We start from the raw sequence: 18,914 nt of genomic DNA, 5'->3' as shown, positions 1-18,914 counted from the left end.
ATCAGTCAGCTTTGGGGGGTTTACAGGTTTTTAAATGATCGACGTGCAGCGCAACCTGCAGATCACACAGCACGGCAGCAGCAGCTGATCCTTCTGGGGTATTGGGGGGTGGGCGAGCGATTATTTGACAGCCTGGAGATCGGGGTAATTACATTCATAGCATTCGTAGTCAGAATCACAATCTGATTGTATGGGTGGTTACCTACCAGGTAATGCTTGTGGTAAACTACATGCCATGCCGCAACGTAAAGAGGCTTCACCTCTGACTCTGACGTCCGAGGTTCGATCCCCGAGAGGGGTGCAGTGAGTGTGTATGCCTGATGAGCCCAAATAAAGGCAAAACACGTGTCGCGTACTCGTTGCATTATTTGACAGTAAACTATGCAACGATATATATATATATATATATATATATATATATATATACACAGTGATCCCCGCCTATTGTGGAAGTTACATTCCAGACCCATCCGCGATAGAAAGACCACTTTTTTTTTTATAGTTTAAGCCTTAAAATACCCCTCCCACATGCTTTAAACACATGTAAACTTACTAAAACACACTTTGGATACACATATGATACACGGATGTTGGGCTAAAGATATGAGTAACATAATAATAATCATCAGTTTTACCTTCTCCTGTATGGTCAAGGTCTTCCTGTGGTGCTTAGGCTCATTGCTACCAGAAGGCTTACAAGATGCAGGGCGCTTGGGAGCCATCGTAGGGCTTAAAACAAAACGAAAAGTTCACAAAAGTTTGCTCAGAAAAGTCAGACCACAAGCAAGATAAGCGATTTGTCGGGGACCCACGCTCGCTATTCTTGTGAGATTACACCACGTTAGCAGCAGCTAATCAGAGCCCAAGAGAATAAAATCCCCTCTGATTGGTTGAGTCTCCTCTTTCAGCCAATAACGGGCTTTGTAAGAAATCATCTGGGTGCTGTAATGCGAAACTCTTTGTCTGCTGAAAAACGTATGCTTTGTTATGAATTGGCTTCAAAGTACAGTACAGGTAGGATGTACTTATTGAATTTTTCTGCGATATAGCGGGGGCGCGATAGCTGAACCGCGATGGAGCGGGGGATTACTGTAGATATATATTATATATATATATATATACAGTGGAACCTCGGTTCACGACCATAATTCGTTCCAAAACTCTGGTCGTAAACCGAGTTGGTCGTGAACTGAAGCAATTTCTCCCACAGGATTATATGTAAATATAATTAATCCGTTCCAGTCCGTACGAACTGTATGTATATATATATATATATATATATATATATATATATATATATATATATATATATATATATTTTTTTTTTTTTAGTTTTTAAGCACAAATATAGTTAATTATACCATAGAATGCACAGCGTAATAGTAAACTAAATGTAAAAACATTGAATTACACTGAGAAAACCTTGAACAACAGAGAAAACTAACACTGCAATAGTTCGCGCTATAGTGCTAGAAACCGCTCGCTAAAAACACTTTTTTTAATGAGTTTTAAGCACAGGGGAAAAATGAACATTTGAAAAATCCATAATTTAATAAACCACCAAGAAAAGTAACATTGCAACAATGCAGGCTACGAACCAATCACTGTAAACAGAACTGAAAACAAAAACAAGCCTTCTCTACCTTATGCGTCCCTCGCTCGCTCACTCTCTCGCTCTCTCTCGCGCCTGTGTGTGTGTGCGTCTCTCTTTTGCGAGCCTGGAGCGCCTGTGTGTGTGTCTCTCTAGCTCGCTCCCGCGCCTGTGTGTGTGCGTGCGTCTCTCTTTTGCGAGCCTGGAGCGCCTGTGTGTGTGTCTCTCTAGCTCCCTGTGTGTGTGTGCGCGCCTCTCTCGTGCGTGGTCCTGTGTGTGTGCCTCTGTCTCTCGCGCTGCCTCTGTGTCTGTGTGTGTGTGTGCGTGTGTGTGTGTCGCGCTCTCTCGCTCTCTCTCTTGCTCGCTGCACAGGAAATGCACAGGGAGAGACTGAACGTACAAACCAAAAGGGAACCTGGCTTGTTCGTATACCGAGTGTGTGGTCGTGAACCAAGGCAAAGGTTTGGCGAGCTTTTTGGTCGTAAACCGAGTTGTACGTGTACCGAGACGTTCGTGAACCGAGGTTCCACCGTGTGTATGTATATATATATATGTATATATATAGATATAGATATATAGATGTTTGTCAGTTAAATGACTTATTAAACTGAAAGTAGATAAACTAATACATAAATAAATGAATAAATATACTAGTATCAAAATGTGCACGGAGTTATGTTTGTGTGCTTTGTCAGTCCTTGACTGTCATGTCTTACAAATCCATATAGTTTGTTAAGTTAAATAATTTAAATAGTGTTGCTTTGTGGCATGATTCAATTTGTCCTGGTATGATCCCTTTTCTTTTCTCTAAATTGTCTGTTTGAACTGCTTTTGTAAAAGTGTTGTGGTTTCTTACTGTATGTCACTATTGTTCATTTCTCATTGTGAACAATTTATTATAATCCTCTGAAGATGTTTTACTTGGCCCACAATGCATTACATGTGATGTGTTAAACATTCCATATAAACAGGTGATGTTGTTTGAAACTGTCCTCCATAACCACAGTCAATGGAAACATGGTTCAAAATTTGTCGCATCCCTAATAGACTCGGTCTTCTGCAATACTTTGCCAAGAAGTGAAAGGTTAGAGATTGGCCTATAATTATTGAGTCTGGAGGGGTCAAGTAGAGGGTTGACAATAACATTTTTGAGGCTACATTGTAAAAGTCCTTGGCATACAAGTTATTGACCATATTCAACACATCAAATTAAAAGAAGTTAATTTGTTTTAAAGTAGTAGGATAAGGGTCAAGAGAGCAGTTTGTAGATTTTAAGCTCAATAAAACCTTTAGCAACATCATTTGTAGCCATCAACTGTTCACTGCTGGATAAAGGCCTCCCCCAACTTTTCATACAAGGAATGATTTTGATCTAATGCATTCAGCTTTTTTCATTAAATTCCTTACCTTGGCTATCCATCTTTAATTTGTACAACTTCTTGGTGCCGCCTTCTCTGTAAGAATCATGTTTAAACCTTCTCTAGTCCACCTGCCATCTGTTATTTTGAACAAGGCTTAAAAAGAAAACTCTTCTGCATGTTTGATCTATAAACATTTGTGTGTTTAAAATCAATAACAAAAAAAGTGGCTAAACTACTTTTTGCATTGTTATGTGAGAATCAGTGCTTGTTTTATTTTAGTTTACTGGCACACTTTATTTCTCTATTAAGCATTTGTAAATGGTGTCCACATGATCTAAAAGAAAAAATGATTCATCAGACCAGGCCACTTTTTTTTTTTTCCCCATTGCTCCCTGGTCTAGTTCTGGCAGTCGCGTATCCATTGTAGGTGGTTTCAGTGATGGTGAGGGGTCAGCATGGACACTCTGACCGGTTTGTGGCTATGCAGCCCCATACATAGCAAGCTGTGATGCACTGTGTGTTTGGACACATTTCACTAAAGGCCAGCATTAAGATTTTCATCGGTTATCTGCTAGAAGCTCTTCTATGGTATCAGACCAGGCGGGCTAGCCTTCACTCCCCATGTGCATCAATGAGTCTTGGATACCCTTAACTCTGTTGCCTGCTCAAAACTTGTCCTTCCATGGACTGCTTTTGGTAGATACTAACTACTGCTTACTTGGCATGCTCCACAAGATGTGCCATTTTGGAGATACTCTGTCCCAGTTGTCTAGCCATCACAATTTGGCCCTTGTCAAAGTCACTTGGAACCTTATGTTTGCCTATTTTTCCTACTTCCAACACATCACCTTCAACAGCTGACTGTTCACTTGCTGTCTAATATATTTCACCCCTTGACAGATGCCATTGTAATGAGACAATCAAATGTCATTCACTTTATCTATTAATGGTTTGTAACTGCCATATGGGACAGATGGGCATCATGGCTAAGAGAGGGGAAGAATCATTACCTGGATGGGAAGCCCCAGGTGGATGGACAGGCATCCCAACCAAGAGAGAAAAAGGTTTCTTACCCGAACAGGTGGGCATCCCGACCAGGAGAGAAGAAGTTCCCTTACCCGGACGAGAAGCTCCAAGAGTGTGAACAGGTGCACCGACTGGTTGTACTTACAGTACTTTTCCTAGCCAGGATTAAAGGGAAAGACAGGAAAGTACTGTCTCTGGAGACTGTTTAATTCCCCTGGATGTTAAATGGCAGCAACTCTGGATATCTGTCACGAGCGAAGAATTATAGTCCGGTAATGCAGCCCTGCTGGGGTCCGAGAGCACCACAAGAGAGTAGGGAATGTAACTTCCTGCAGTGCTATCTTGTACTTTCAGGACCCGGAACTACTTCTAACAGGTAAATTCCTGGCACCAGAACAGTTCCCCTCAATGAAAGGATTGAACTGCCTTGTTCAATCAAGTTGGAGCTGGGAGGAAGGAAGGCAACACTCGACTAGAGGAGAGGAGTGCAGTGGTGAGAGAGAGAGGAAGGACACCCGGCTTGTGTTTTGTGCTTGTGTAAACAAGGTGTTTGTGTAGTAAAACACCCTGTGTTTGGACCTGGCACTGTCGTGTGTTCTTGGGTTTGGGGCTCACTGGAGCCCCCTATTTTCAGAGGTTTAAAAATACTTAGATAGTGAAGTTAGAGAAGATAAAGTAAGCCATAGTTCTTATTATTCAGGCAGTATGGTGTAGTGGTTAAGATTTTGGACTTCAAACCCTGAGGCTTTGGGTTCAAATCCCACTTCTCATGCTGAGTGACCATGAGCTAGTCACATCATCAGCCTGTGCTACAACCGAAAAAACTAAAAGAATTGTAAGCAGTTGTATCTCAGATATTGTACGTCTCCTTAGGTAAAGGCCTCAGTCAAATACAGGTAATAACAATATGTAGTATTTAAATCGTATTTAATATTAAAATGTGTTTTAATAGCCCAATTAGGTAAAGGCCTCAGTCAAATACAGGTAATAATAATATGCCGTATTTAAATCGTATTTAATATTAAAATGTGTTTTAATAGCCCAAGTCTTTTTACTTGGTGATGTATGTTACTGTTTGTTTACTGTTTTGTGGATATTCTGGTTCAAATGTAGTATTCTGTTTTAATGTGTATTATGTTACATCTTATTTCATGCTACTTGAACCCTTTTTTACATGATTTTTTTTAATCATTCAGTAACAATTCTACTGATCCTCATGAGTGCACAAAGTCATTCAGTATCGTATATGAGCCTGCTGTACAGCCAAATACATGATTCAGGTCTGCTGATAACATCACAGATTAATAAATAATAATGAGAGTGTATGTAACATCTGAAAAGAAATTATGCCTTTTCCAAAGATGACTTTTCCCTAAATGCGACTAAGACATTAAAAGCTAATTCTGAACTTCAAAAGTCAATGAAAGTAACATTTCAATTACAATTTACAGAACATGAGCAGAAACTGTTTTAGATTTCTCTGGTTACAGATCTGCCTTAATATTTCTTCTACTTGGAACCTTATGGTCATATTGAAAATCATATTAAAAGCACTTTCAGTTTCCAAGGTATGAAGAATTCTTATTACTGCACAGTTGGTGTTTAGTCCCTTCCAATTAAACTGAAACTGGGGACTGTTTGTAGGTTTATTGGTTTATAGGGTCATTATTGTCACATGTTGGGGACGCTTGATCAGATCAACTTAGCCTATTTGTTTGCCAGTAAATCCTGATGGCTAATGAGAAGATTTAGGAAATTACCAGATTTTTTTTGTTTACCTTGCATTTAATGATATTTTGGGAATATTATAAACTAGTATAAAATAAAGACTATTTGAGTTTAAATTGCTTATCATTATTAGTTAAATGAGTCGCAATTATTTCTGCAATTTTTAATTGCAACTGTAGTAATCTAATACAAATGTAATTCTCTTGCAGTATTTCCTTTCTTTTATTAATGTGCTGCTGCTGACTTTTTGACCTTTTGGGTTGAACATGTATAATAGCTTAAATTTTTCATGAACTGACAAATAGCTAGTAGAACAGTATTGTCAGAATGAGTTAGTCTATTTGTCTGCATGAAGTGTTACAATAATCCACATTTCATGTTCTGTGGTGAGTCAATTCCAGTAGGTTTTGAGGAGGTGTCTGCTTTTTCATTTTTTTTTCTTTTTTGTAGCTGATTTCACTGGAAGGTTGCCAGTTGTATTGCCCAGCACATTGTTTACATTTTTCGGGTTATCTCTGTCTAAGCGTGCCTTACAAAGTGGATCAGACAGCTCTTATCTTGGTGCATCTGTGACATAGTAGAGACTGCAGCAATGTAGAGGAGAATGGAAAAAATCCTTTATTTTTACAAACATGGAATAGACAGAAATAACTGAATATATGGGCAGATAAAGGTTATCTGCTTGTCCTGGGATTTTAGATCACTGTCAGCTTGTCTTTGCACGAAGTATGCTTCTTTTACAGTGTTTGATAACTTCAAATTTAGAATTTATTTTTATTCTGTATATCTAGGCTGTATTTAACAGTTAAGCAATAACAAAGAAAAGCACAATGTAATATGCAGGATTTAAGACTGATTTAAGTTTCTGCCTGGGTTTATAAAAGAACATTCTACAGACCAAAATTCTCTTTGCTAATTTAACTGCCGACAGTGTAAACTAGAAAAGAGCAGTGCTTGAAAGGCTGTAGTTATGCAATGTGAAACCCTTTTTTTACTGTTGCATTATTATTCACTGTGATGGTGCATATTTTGTACAACAATGATGATGAGCTATGAGTTTGTAAAACATGAATGGTAGCAAATCCCAACTAATGTTACGTCATTTTGTTGTAAAGAGTGCAGTTGTTGGGGACACTGTTAAATTTTACATTTATTCTAATGGCTCACATACAGAGCAGGAAGATTTTTTGAATTGCTGTCAAAATTGATATAGTCCACTTGGCATTTATGTAGGTCCTCTACCAGGAAGAAAGATCTCTTTGCCAGGTGTCGGAATATTTCAGGAAGTTCTGACCAGCTTTCTTGTTTACTAGTCTGTGGCAATTTTTTTACACCGGAAAGTTTAGTGACGGTTTCTACACAATTACAGTAACATAAAGTTTACAAAAAAATGGAGTGTTCAATTATTTTTAGGTTTAGTATTTTCCAGCCATTTCTAAGTTATAAATGTATATATACTCTATATGTCTAGTCTAATTTAGTGTTGAATCTACACAAGGGATGAAACCAATGAAATGAACCAAAGTTGACAAAATACATGGATATTATCAGAAGCATTCATCACATTCATAAGTGTAACAAACTGAATAACTAACAGAATTCACTAGAGAAACAAAGTCTCTTCAGGTTTTCAAAATAATAAATTGTACATGTTTAAAAACATATATCTAAGTTGACCCACAGTTTACTCTCCTTGATGTAAAAAATGGAAAATGATACAGTGGTCAGTTTATTGTGGTATAAAATGTGTAATTTTTGATGTCAAAAGTAATTTGCTACTGAAACTGAGATGCCGCTTAATATCTGATATGTCATAATTGCATATTGCTCTCCAGTTTCTCCATGGCATCCTCCAATTTTCATCACACTTTTTTTAACTAGACTGTAATCCAGTTTTGTAAGCCATACAAGATGATTATGGCTTCTCAGTTAGGTGAATCATTGTGCAACTGTTGTGGAAGGTGCAAATTAGAGTATGGCACAATATATTCTCTTTAGTTATTTGTGTACTTTTCAAACTCCTGCTATTTTAAACTGTCCTTATTTATAGTATATGCTCAGTAGTGGTGTAAAAAAATCTTGAAAGGAGACGATGCATGATCTTCTCGGAAGACAATTTGACTTCCCAGGAGACAAGGCAGTGAGACAAAAGAAATGATCGACGCACAGCGCGACAAGCAGAACACACAGCAAGGCAGCAGCAGAAGAAAGACAGCAGCTGATCAGACCGCATCTCCTCAGCGTGCGAAGCGAGCAGGGGGCAAAGCCCCCTAGTTGTGTGTGTATGTGTGTGTATATATATATATATATATATATATATATATATATATATATATATATATATAATATAATGTGTGTAATATGTAAGCGAAGGTCTGTGATATGGTTTGCATATTAGCAGCTGGAGATCCACAAAGGGAGAAAAATTAATCACGTGTCATAAAAGAATAAAAACTACTTTATGATACGTGATTCATTTTTTCTCCCTTTGTGTATCTCCAGCTGCTTATATATATACAGTGGAACCTCAATTATCCGGCCTTCAATTAACTGTACATTCGGTTATCCAGGATCACCTAAAAAAAATAACTGCTAGACATCACAAGACCACCAAGATTTCGCCGCCAAGAATTCCGACTACAGGAATGTACACTACGTGTGTCACAGCTTAAGTTTTCTTTGTCGATGGGTTTCTGAGAATTATTCTAAAAGGATTGAAAGTATAGCATCTGTGCACCATCCAGGTGATCCCCTGCTGTGAAAAACCATGAGACTTAATCCGATGCAGAGGACTCATTCTGAACACTCTCCCTCCCCTTTTTCCAAATTCCGACGACTGCCACTCATCAATAAGTTTTGACATTTGTCTTCTGCTTCAACGCTTTTCTTGTAAAAGATTGTGTATGGGTCGCACCGTCCGTGTAGGCGATGCCTTGTTCCGAGTTCATTCAGTTGGTGTCCGCACCTCGAGGTTAGAAAGCGGCTTTGCGTAAGTTCGTGCAGAAATGTCGGGGTCCAGTGCGGGAGTGCAAAGAAAAAGAGTTGTTTTGTCAATTGCTACAAAACTGCAAATTGTTGAACATGCCGAAAAGGGGGAATCAATTGCTAAGCTTTCATTGGAATTTAACATCGTAAATCAAACAGTGCGTGATATTGTTCGGAAGAAAGATGAACTGTACAAGTTCGTAACTTCATCCGATACATTTAACGGGACGAGTGCATGCAAGACATCAAAGGGTTCAAAATTTGATGATCTGGATAGAGCTGTGTTCGAATGGTTCAAGCAAAAACGTGCCGAAGGGTGTCCTGTAGACAGCCATAGACAGCCGAGGGATGTCCTGTATCCAGGCCATTGCTGCCTGAAAAAGCGAAATGGTTTCACTGTGAGATGAAGATTCCTGAACCATTTGCTGCATCTCAAGGATGGCTGCAATGTTTCAAATCTCGCCACGGAATTAGACGGTTGGATATCCAGGGTGAGAAACTAAGCTGTGATTCTGACGCTGGAGCTCTCTACGTAACGGAATTTAAACGACTTGTCAAGGCTCATGATCTTTCACCTGACCAACTTTATAATGCTGACGAGACTGGTTTGTACTGGAAGGCTTTGCCGTCAAAAACGCTCGTATCAAAAGAAGAAAAGTCTGCTCCAGGTCACAAGTCCAGTAAGGACCGAATAACAGTGTTAGCATGCGCTAACGCTAGTGGTTCGCACAAATTGAAACTCGTATGCATTGGAAAGTCTAAGAATCCACGATCATTAAAGGGAACACAAATGCGCAATTTTCCTGTCTTTTACTACAATCAGACCAAAGCATGGATAAACAGAGTGATTTTTAAAGATTGTTTTTTTAAACATTTTGTTCCTGCTGTTCGAGACCATCTACGCTCCAAAAATTTGCCACAAAGAGCTGTGTTACTGTTGGACAACGCACCTTCCCATCCGAACGAAAATGTCCTGAAAACAAGCGATGACCAGATTTTCGTCGCATATGTTCCTCCAAACGTGACATCGCTTTAGCAACCTATAGACCAGGGCGTCTTAGAAGCATTCGTTACAGGAAATCTTTACTCCATTCAGTCTTGAAAGAAGACGGAGATCTCCATGAGTTTTACAAGAAATGGACAATTAAGGACGCAATTTCCTCATGTTCAGAGAGTTGGGATGACATGCTGAACTTAACTTTTCGAAAGTCATGGTGAAAATTGTTCCCTGTGTGATGGATAGTGTTGAAAATGTCAATGACAGTGAAAGCCAAGAAATAACAGCGGCATCGCTTTTGGAGGAAATTCAAAATGTAAATGGATTTGAAGACGTCGACAGAAAAAACATCGAAGAATGGCTACTCTCTGATAATGATCAGCCTGGATATCAAGTGAAAGACAATGCCGCCATTGCTGCGGAAGTGAAGTCAAGTGCGGAATTGCCAGAAGAAAGCGACGATGACGCGGTTGAAGACGAACCTTCAGAAAAGAAAGTTTCGCTTACAGAAGCGCTAAATTGTGCCGAAACATTGCTAGGCTTTCTTGAGCAGGAAGCGGATTCAAATTTTAGTGACATCCTAACATTTCGCAAACTCCGCACGTCAATAAAAGTAAGCGCTGCAAGAACACAAAGCAGCGTCTCCTGTCTGATTTTTTCAAGAAAACTTCATAAACAACACAAGAAAGGTAAGAATTTCACTGTACAGCACCTATTCTAGCATTTGTGAATTTTTAGAATTATTTTCGATTTTCCATGATTTTGATTATCTGGATGACGGGTGCCAGTCATTAAACTGGATAATTGAGGTTCCACTGTAATATATATATATATATATATATATATATATATATATATATATATATATATATATATATATATATATATATATATATATCATATACACACTCACATATACACTAATGGTCGATGGTTTTCAATTGTTATTGAAAGTCTTGCAGTTCAAGTCCAATAAATAACCTGAAATGTTACAAAGGTAAGCGATAAACTGCCAGAGTTTAAAAAAAGTTTACATTACCAAAAACAGAAATAATAATATAATTTTCAGTGTTATACAAAAAAAAGGCTTTTTTCAGGGAATAAGTAATGCATTAACAACTTACAGCTTTTCTGTAGAAGTGGAAGTTACTTAAACCTTGAAAGTTGATGCAAATAATTCCTACAGATGCCCCGACTTTTGTCTGTATAAAAGCAGTGTTGGAACGTGTTTCTACATCCTCTGATACATTATTTGAACAATATTGCACTGTGTATTGTTATGATAATGGTGAGATAAAGGCAATTATTAAAGGCAGACAGATCATTATAACCATTACAAGTGTAGGTCTTCCCTTTTGAGCAATTGCAAAGAAAGTCAAGATGTCCGTGAGTACAATTTCCTACACTATCAAAAGAAGCTTATAAACTGGAGGAAACTCGGATAGGAACAGGTCTGACAAGCCCAAAGCCACTACATAATCAGAAGTCAAATTTCTGAGCGCCTGTAGGCACCTCACAGGACACTTCAAGCACTGCTTAACAGCTGTGTGGTATAATAATAATAATAATAATAATAATAATTCTTTGCATTTATATAGCGCTTTTCTCACTACTCAAAGCGCTCAGCAATTGCAGGTTAAGAGCCTTGCTTAAGGGCCCAACAGAGCAGAGTCCCTTTTTGGCATCTACGAGATTCGAACCGGCAACCTTCCAATTGTCAGTGCAGATCCCTAGCCTCAGAGCCACCACTCCGCCCATATCCATAATCTCCAACTGTTTATTCATTGTTTGTTTTAATTTCTGATTACATTTATAGTAGTGGCGACCCAGACAAGCCTACTGTTCTTATTTTGCAATTTTAGCAATGGCTTTCTTTTCGCCACTCGACCTGCCAAACCTGCAACCCGAAGCCTTTTTTTTCACAGTTGAAAGTGACATTTTGTTAATGTGACCACTATTAAGCTGTGCTGCATTCTCTGCTTAAAAATGGCTTGAGCATCATTGCCAAGAATGTAATAATAGAATGGGCCTAATCCTTATGTGCAATTGTAAACCTGTTCACTCAAGTATAAAATCCAAAAAATATTTAGAACTCAACAACCTCTAATGACACATTCAGGGGTTAGTGCCAGATGCCGCAAACAGTGTTGTAATACAAATCTGTTTATGGAGTATTTCCCAGCCCCTGGACTGAGGATTTGAAGGTTAATACAAGTAACTCTGTGTGTGTGTATCTGCTGTTACTCTGATTACTCACTGATTCACTAAATTTGTCCCTGTGAAATATGCATTCAAGATTATTTTTAATGACTATGGTTTAAAGAGAAATACTTTTGTATTATATATGAAGAGTTGCTTTACCGTCTTAAGTTGCAGTGACCTAAATCTTGTTATATGTCTACTCTTAAAAATCTAGAAACACAAAAACAATAGCTGACAACCAGATTAAATTTATGAACTGTGAGTTGGTTTGCAGAGACAGTTTGTTACCAACACATGTTCTATATTAATACTTTGCTGTACATATCAGGTGAATAGTAATTTTAGATAAATTGGTTGAAGTGTTTATTCAGTGTTTAATGTACATTTGTCAGGAGTGTAATTCCATGTTGACTTTTGAATAGGACTACTTGGCAGTTTATAACTGTAATTCTTCTGGTAACATACACTACTGTTAAAATATAATATGCTGGACCAAGCAAATTTTCATTGAGGTTTATTTAATTATTTACAGTACAAATACCAGAAAGTACGGAGAACCAAACCTTTGTCACAATGGAATAAGGTCAAGAGGCATAGCCCCTTCAAAATACAAAGTTTTTGTTTCTTACAAACAAGTCAAAACTCAAATGAACTAGTCAATCCTATTACATAACCTCCTCTTGTATAGATCCTTCTCTGTTAATATCATTACGTACCTTCACCCACATGAGTCACTTTTCACTGACCACAAATTACAGGTCTCAAGAATGTTTTTTTTTTTACTAAGTACTGAGCAGACCATTAAAAAGTTATATACACGGCACAGTCATAAGCAGTTCTGCTGTGACGTCTACACTATGCTTTACTAAATGACAAAGTCTTCTACGGAACACTACTTTGTTGTTTGTTACAGAATCCTCTGAGGCTAGAGATGTGCACTGGCTATCGGAAGGTTGACGGCTCGAATCCCGTAAATGCCAATAGGGAGTCTGCTCTGTTGGACCCTTGAGCAGGGTCCGTAACCTGCAATTGCTGAGCGCTTTGAGTAGTGAGAATAGCGCTATATAAATGCAAAGAATTATTATTATTATTATTAATCCTCATCATCTTTACCACCATTACTTGAACATTACTTGACTTTTTACATTGTCAAGGTTATTGCCTTTGTGTTTTTTTTTTATTTAATTGTGCCTTGTTTAATAGTTTTGTGTTGTATTGAATTTAATATTTTTCTAGTTTTATTTAAATTTAATTATTTTGCCATAAAGTGTTTTCCTCTTATTTCTCCTTTGGAGATTTATTTAATTGGATAACTCATTTAAATTGAATTAATTGTTACGGTTTAGCAGATGGAATTCATATGATTTTTTTTTTACTTTTACCTTAAATACAGCTTACTTTGTTTAGTGTTTGAATTTTTTGTTTAACTACATCAAGCAGAAAAAATATGCTTTATCCATTTATTATAAAAGTGATGCTGATGTTTTTTTGTTAGTTATGCATACCAATTCATGTGAAGTACTTTACGGTTGTGACTTTTCTTTAGATTAAACAAAACAAACACCATATTATTTTCATGCTCTTTATGCTAATGTGATGATTGAACTTGATGCAGGAGATCATAAAATCGAGGGTTATCAATCAATGTCTGCAAATTCTGGACATTTAGGCTGCTTAAATGTGCAAAGCCCAGAAACTTTTTGACTATTAAGTGTTACAATGATGAATGTTTTTGTTGCTTGGTATAAGCTATTGCCTGTTTATTCAAGAATATTATCAAAAACATTTGTGCCACAGTACTGTACCTAGCATTTATATTACATTAATTCATAATGTATGGTAAAATATAAGGATATAAAGTTAAAATGTGATATAAACATTATATTATAAAAAATTATATATATATACATGATTATAAATAAATAATACATATATTAGCATGATCTATAAAGTTACATTTCTGAAATAATGCAATCCAGGTCAGTTAAGTCAATCAAAAAGTGAGATGATCAAAGTTATTCACATTTCAAATTCATGAGTAATTTAATTAAAACATGTTGGAAAAAGTAGGTCTGTAAAACAGACAAATGCACTTTGCAGTTCATATTATTTGAAGTGTCAGTTAATACTGAAATTTCTTGGATTTTTTTGTTTCCAGAATCTTTATTTTGAGAACACATCTATGGGGATATCTCTGGAAATCACCATGGCATTTTGAATTGGCCTTATTACAAGCAAGCGTTTGTTTTTGGTTGATCACTAGTGTGACTTCATCTCTGCTTTTTGCATAGCAGCTCTTCAGGGAGTGCACTTGGATTCTGATTACTTAAGTGGGTGTGTGGTGTTATGTGTGTGTGTGTATTTTTTGTTTTTTCTTCCTTGCCGGCATTGTGTTTAAGTGATATCCAGAGTCCAAAAATAGCATCTGAATGTGTGTTGTGTTAAACATTCTGAAGTATACCAAGTTTAATGCCAATGGTTAAGTTCAGCTCTCACTACAACCCGTTTTTCCCTCCATTTTATGTTGTGTACAGATATTCGAAGTCTTCCTGAAGCAGCCTAGAACCATTACCTGAGCTTCCTGATGGGAGGATGACAGCATTATTGCCTCACAGTAAAGAGTAGGAAGGCTAACCGCTTTTTATCAGGATATTGTGGGGAATCTCTAAAGGTATTGTTATTTTGTTTCTTTATAAAATATAAACATTTATATGACCCCTCTACTTACAAAATGATAATGTTTACGTAAAAGTAACATGTAAATTGAAAACTGTACCTGCTTTAAAATGTTTTAATTTGTGGCTTAGAAAATGCATTTGGGTTTTGCTGCTCTGTGTTTGGAAATGTTTGATGCTGAAATGATATTTCGGAGCATCTTGCATTATGTTAATTAGATGCACCTATGGTCATATCCTGGGTCTAGGGTGTACATCACAAGCACATCAGTCCATGTTGAGCAGAAAATGTCTTAAATCCATGTTTATAACAACATTTAATAATGCCACAATGTATGTATTTTTGGACTCCTGGTGAATTGGCTTTGACAAGGTAATCATTTCTTTTGCTGCAAAAAGATGTGGATGAGAAACTATAACATACCCTCAAAGTCCATTTTTCAGAATATGTATTGTCACAAACTCTACAAAGAGCCATGGCAAGGTTTGGGGCAGCCACCCATATATTTGGTTTCCTGGTTGCAAATTGCAAGTAAATGATAGCACTGATGAGCACAAACTGGAGTCCAAAACAGAACTGAGGGAATAGAGAAAAGGTGGAGGCTTTTAACGGTCAGGGCAGGAAGTGATATCCAAGGGGCCGGGATTAGAAAGGTCTTTAGCCATAGGCTCAAGCCTGGACGTGACATCAAGGGGGTCGGAGCTGGCAAGGTCTTCCTCTATAGGTCCGGACCCGGAAGTGACATCAACAGGGCCAGGTGGAACTTCCCGTGAATGGTCTGCAGGAAAGAGAGAAAAAGAGTCAGTGCACTCTGCCACATCCCAGTCAGATTCGGAATTGCCCTCACTCAAGCCCTTTAGCTGCCTCCAATATGCATGTGTTTGACAGTATATAATGTGCAAAGATATTTTAAGTTTGCTTCAAACATTGTCATTATGGACTGTTGTCCATTATTTAATTAAATAAATATATATGTTTTTTACACAGTACGTTAACTTGCTCTGGCATCTTGGAGCTAAAGAAGAGCCGTGTGAGACTACTTTTATAGACAAACAATAATAAAATGCCATTATATCTTTAAGAAACTGATAAAATATTCAGCATTTATATGGTTCTGTATTTTAGCTTGTAAATAACTCTATCTTCTGGTGTGAGTATGTAAGTAGTTTGGCTGCCTTGATGCATAATTACTGAGACATGCTTTAATGTAATGGAGAATACAAAGCCAAATGTAAATAACCTAACTGATGTTACAGACTGGAATCATCAAAATTACTTTAAAAGGCTAACTATTGCTTCTAAAAGGCATCAGTGAATTGATTCTTCTTTGCTTAAAATTGGGTGAAATTACCACTATTTGTGCTAAGTAACTCTGTGTTACATGCTCTCTGACCTTCTGTTCTGTGAAAGATTATATAAATTACCTTTGTGCTGCTTTCTGTAAATTGGCATCATTTATAATACAGCAATATTAAATTATGTAAATTTTGTTTAGATACAGTATGTAATACACTGCTCATTTGATTATCTAGTATGCTCAAGTGTGTATGTGTGTGTGTATGTTCACCATGCAGTGGGCTGGGATTGTTCCAGCCATATGCCCTGTGCATCCTGGGATAGGCTCCAGCTCTCTGCGACCCTGCTCAGGATGAAGCAGGTTTGGAAGCTGGATGGATGGATAACATATGCTGTTCTTTTTGCTGAAATGTGTGTCTCTTATTTTAAGTGTTAAATATGTTAACTAATGATAAATCAATTAATGCAATATTATAATATTTTGCAGTGCACTTAATATGGTTATTATCAATTTTTTGTTTATATAAAAAAAAAAAAGCCAGCCGTTATTCAATGGTCTAATCAAGGGGTGTTTTATCTTTATCAGCTTTTCTTTCTTCAGCATTGTAGTGGATTAGGGAAGACACCAGCGACCACAGTACTAAAACTGGCACTGAACTAAAAGGTCCTCACAGGTGGTGCAGTGGTAGTGCTGCTGCTTTGCAGTAAGGAGACTGTGGAAGATTGTGGGTTTGCTTCCCGGTTCCTCCCTGTGTGGATAGCGCTTTGAGTACTGAGAAAAGCGCTATATAAATGTAATGAATTATTATTTTATTATTTAAAAAAAATTGATGTTAACACCTGGGCTGGGTCCAGCATTTTGGCTGCCCAAGGTGAAGGTATAAATTACTAAAATTCAAAAACATTTTTTTTCTTGAATCATTTTTGCCAACTTAAGACACAATTTCTTTTTAAATAAATTGTTTAGGCTATTTTAGTGACCACCACATGACTAAAGTGTTCGGGATCCCGATTGGCCACCCCCCAGGCAGACATGCGGTCTAATCCCACCCTCTGGAAATTACCATCTATCTGCCGTAGCCAGGTGTCACGTGGGGCATCCATGCAGCCCCTTGAGTCCATAACCCTAACTCAACACCCAGTCCATGCAAGCATTGAGCAAAGTAGGAGCAAAAATACACCACTAATAAACCCCAGAAGCAACTGAGAAAAATGCAGAGGTTCTGCCTCCACTTTGCACAGCACTCACAGTACCAGTGTACAGGCCGGCCATGATATTCAGCAATTTGAGAGGATCCCTCAAAGTCTTGGGATATCTCACAGGACAGTTTGATCAACTGAGTCGAACGCTTTACAAAAATCAACAAAGGCCGTAAAGATGAGAATGAGAATTCTCAGTGCCAGGATTCAGTTGATGGTAGACCTTTTTGGCATAAAACCAGACTACTGTGGTCACTGGTAGGTGAGCAAGTGATCATGGATTCTATTGAGGATAACCCTAGCATGGACCTTACTCTGCACCGAGAGCAGTGTTATCCCCCTGTAGTTGCTGCAATCCAGTCGATCACCCTTCACTTTCTAGATCAGGACAACAAGTCCCATTTTCCAGTCAGTTGGGATGACACCCGTCTTCCAAATGGAAGCAAAGGATTACATGCAATGCCAGGAGGACAGCCTTACCGCCAGCCTGGAGAAGTTCACCCTGGATACCACAGATCCCTGCAGCCTTCCCTCCCCTCAGCTGGTTCACCACCTGTGCAATCTTGGTGAGATTGGGTGGTTCACAGATAATTGGACGATCAGCCTCAAGACCTGCTGACCCAGAGATATCCAACATTCTAGCCGGAGGATCAGCTTTAAACATCTTTAAGCATTTTTTTAAACATTTTTTCTATAACTTTCTCTAATATCACAAATTATTATTAGTATTATTATTAATATAATAAATGTAGTAATATAAAGCAGACATAATACACATAATATTAAATATGCAATTCAAGAAATGACATGGTTGTAAAGTGTATGCTGATCTGGCACAAATCTAGCCTTGAAGTGCTGGGTATTCCTGTTTCTCATCTGATGCAGTCAGATATTACAGGATTTACAACAGGTGCATATAAAGGATCCATCTAAAACTGCTCATAATGGCAGTGGACTTTGTAAAATAAAGGAAGAAAATTACCGAAAAATATATAGACTCACAATTAGGATGGAAAATAAGATTAATAACAAATTTACACCTGAAGAAACTAAAGAAATGAGGATACTCAGTGTAAAGAATGCCTCTGTGAAACCAAGTACATTGTATCTTGGGATTTTAAAGACTGCCCATTAAGGGCTATTGTTTGTGTAGATGACATAAAGTCAAATGAAAGTGGCAGTCCACACAGGCGAGAATTTGTTGCTATAGCAAAGTACATCTGTGTACACCAACAGTAACACGTGTCACTAACAGCTGGCGCTTAACTACATTAAAAAGTAGGTGTAAACATGCTGGTGAACGACCACACAGGCCACAATCAATATTGGTTAGAAACAGATAGTGATCACATTTAATATTAATGGAACTGTAAAAGTGATTTCTATCCACATACCACAATCAAGTCCGTGGAAAAGACAAAACAATCTCCTAAGGCAGTGGCAACAGCCAGGCAAACTGTGGACGGGTAAACCCCCAACCCCGCTCAAGACCAATCAAACCCAATCCCCCCACCCCCCCAACTGAAAAAAGCTTTAAAAAGTAAGCGGAGTGGAAGCAGCATTTGTTAAATATCCTGGCAAAACACTAAAGTTCTTAACGGCAGTTAAGCATGTAACGGCCGACCCCTTTACCCAGCCGGCAGCTACACTTCCAAGACCTGTGGCCTGGATGATTTACTGAGAAATAATCTAACTATCAAGCCGTACTTCTAACCAATTAAACTTTTCCCCCACAATCGACGGTGAAAATATAAGCACACAAAAACAGGATGTAAAATTAAACGGATTAAATGTATTAAGTGAAACAAGACATGCAAAAAATAGAAACATATAAATATCCCTCCACCCCAGC

General features: G+C 37.8%; 1 protein-coding gene across 1 annotated transcript in view; it reads left to right on the top strand.

The window, feature by feature from the left end:
* Window positions 1-18,914, top strand: part of cdk17 (cyclin-dependent kinase 17) — a 206,036-nt gene that overhangs the window by 37,023 nt on the left and 150,099 nt on the right. Inside the window, exon 2 of the mRNA XM_028813614.2 lies at window positions 14,425-14,561. The gene's annotated coding sequence lies outside the window, so the exon portion shown is untranslated. The remainder of the gene's footprint in view (window positions 1-14,424; window positions 14,562-18,914) is intronic.

The sequence above is a fragment of the Erpetoichthys calabaricus genome, chromosome 1 (assembly GCF_900747795.2).
Source record: "Erpetoichthys calabaricus chromosome 1, fErpCal1.3, whole genome shotgun sequence".
NCBI lineage: Eukaryota > Metazoa > Chordata > Cladistia > Polypteriformes > Polypteridae > Erpetoichthys > Erpetoichthys calabaricus.
The sequence above is the reverse complement of the archived record's forward strand: the minus strand, read 5'-3'. Positions and strand labels throughout refer to the sequence as shown.